The following is a 2,545-nucleotide window of genomic DNA, read 5'->3' as shown; positions in this document are numbered from 1 at the left end:
CGAGATTTCTTACTTCTACACCTTCTTTCTTCATTAGAACAAATTTTAACGGTCAAAACTGGTTCAACTTTTCACAGACTGTATAAAATTGAACATTAACAAACCCTTGAAAGTTTCATGGCAAAATTCGGACTAAAAATGGACTAAAAGGACCTCCGAAGTGATTCCGCTCGAACGGACCATTTTTGATTTCGCCTGAGTTTATCTAATTTCACTCTGAAATACCTGCTGATTCCGCTTCAAGGTACAGTTTCTGAGATTCCGCTTCAAATTTGTTGGTGCATTCGCTTCAAAAGACTTGAGATTCCGCTCCAAGCTGCAAAAGTTTGATTCCGCTCCAATCTGTTTGTTGATTCCGCTCCAGACAACCAAATTTCAGATTTCGCTCCAAATTGAAATTTGGTGATTTCGCTCGAGAGGAATTGTTTGGTATTTCGCTTGAATCTGTACTGGGAGATTTCTCTTGGAAGAGAATTTGTTATTTCGCTCGAAATTGTATCAGGGTTATTCCGCTCGAAAGTTACTGTTTTTGAAAAAACGTGATACGTAATCATGAGTGAAGAGTTCTACAACGCGTTCGCTTCATCCCCGACTACTCCGGCTTCAATTGCTCAGAATATGAACCTGGAAAACGAGACCGGAACGTTCCAAAAGCCACCAAAACTGATGAGTATCGAAGAGTACTACGGGTGGAAAGACAGATTCGAAAACTGGGTCCAGGCAAATCATCTAAGATCTTGGGAATGTATTCTGAAGAAATATGTGCTACCGCGCACAGATTTGCAGGTTATCAAAGAGCTATCAGAGTTTACTGATCAAGAACGAGAAATGTACAAAGCCGAGAAGATGATGATCAGTCTGCTTCAACAAGCCATCAAAGAAGACATCTTCATACTACTTCAGCACGACAAAACTTCAAAATCAATTTGGGATGCTCTTCGTGTGAAATTTGAGGGTAGTGAGAATATGATCAAGAGTAAGAAAGAATTGCTCAAGAAAGAGTTTGATCTATTCAGCAGTCTACCGGGTGAAGACACAAAGAAGCTGATTGAACGATACTGCCACTTGGTGTGATCCATGTCAATGCTGAGTATAACAAAAGATCGTGAAGAGTGGGTAGACAAATTAGCTGATGCTCTACCTCAGAAAGAGTGGGGTACATATTTGATGATCTTGAAGAACACTGGGGTTTATGATGGGTTAACTATTTCTCAGTTCATTGAGAAGATTGAAAGTCAGGATCTGGAACAACAAAAGATCGCGAGGATGAACAGTCCAAGTGGTCAACAGGATGTAAAGATGTATTGCAAAGGCAGTATTCCGAAAACTGAAAGAAGCCCGAAAATACAAACTGCATTTAGTGCTGGAGATTCTATGGAAAAAGCCGATCAAAGTCCTAAAATCAGCAGTGGTTTCTCTTCATACCCGAGTGTCAATCCGAAAGATACTAAATCAAGCTTCCATTCTCAAAGCACAAAGACTGGAAATGGTTATGTGATACAATGCCTTGAATCTTCCAGAGGGTCAAAGTTTTTCTGAAGAGGTTGCGAAGGATCACATGGCATTACTGGGTTCTGTGTTACTCTCTTATGAAGGTTTAGTTGCAGGGAGGATTGGGAATCCTATGCTCACAAAGGAGGATTATGATCAGATAGACGCCGAAGAGATGGAACTAATGGATATCAAATGGTGTCTAGCCAGTGTACTCAAAAGAACTGAAAAATTCAAGCTTATTACTGGGAGAAATGACTTTCTCGATGCACATATTTCTACTCTAGGTTTTGACAAATCTAAAGTTACTTGTTTTCAATGCAGGGAGAAAGGTCATTTCAAGAGAGAATGCAAGAACAGGGAAGCTAGTGGAGCTCAGAATCCGTTCGGAAAAGATGATTACTACCGGAAAGCTATATACCAACAAGTGGGTCAGCAACAACAGCAAGAACCGCAAGTGGCTCATGGTAGAAGAATCGAGGATTCAAAGAGAGCATGTTTGGTCGATTTTAACTGGAACAAATACATATCACCTGAAAGCAAAGTCTGTTTAGTCAATCAGGATGATGAAAGACTACCTGAAGGCTTTAGCTGGGATATGTTTGTAGACGAAAAAGGAGAATTTAAAGCATTCATTGCGAAGATAGTAAAAGAACCAGATATGTTTGCCACATGGATGAGATCCATTGGTAAGACTGTGAAGAATGTGAATGAAGAGTCTGTTACATCTGATGAAAGCTCACTAAATGCAGATGAAAGTTCACAAAGTGATGCGAGTTCAGAAAAAGAAGTTGTTTTTGATCAAACACCATCTGTTTCTAGTTCTTCAGATGATAATGATAAGAAATCCATTGAGTTTGATCAGTCACCGACTAATAACAGTAGTGACGATGAGGAAGAGAAACATATTAATATTGCTAAATCTCATCTCTCTCCTGAAAGTTTTCATTTTTATTTTGCAGATCGCTTGGAGAAGCTGAAAAAGAAACAAGCTGCAAAAGAACAAAAGAAAATGAAGACTGATATTGTTACTGAAAAAGATGAGATTGTTCAA

Source organism: Helianthus annuus, chromosome 12, assembly GCF_002127325.2.
Source record: "Helianthus annuus cultivar XRQ/B chromosome 12, HanXRQr2.0-SUNRISE, whole genome shotgun sequence".
Classification (NCBI taxonomy): Eukaryota; Viridiplantae; Streptophyta; class Magnoliopsida; order Asterales; family Asteraceae; genus Helianthus; species Helianthus annuus.
This window is presented reverse-complemented; position numbering follows the sequence as displayed.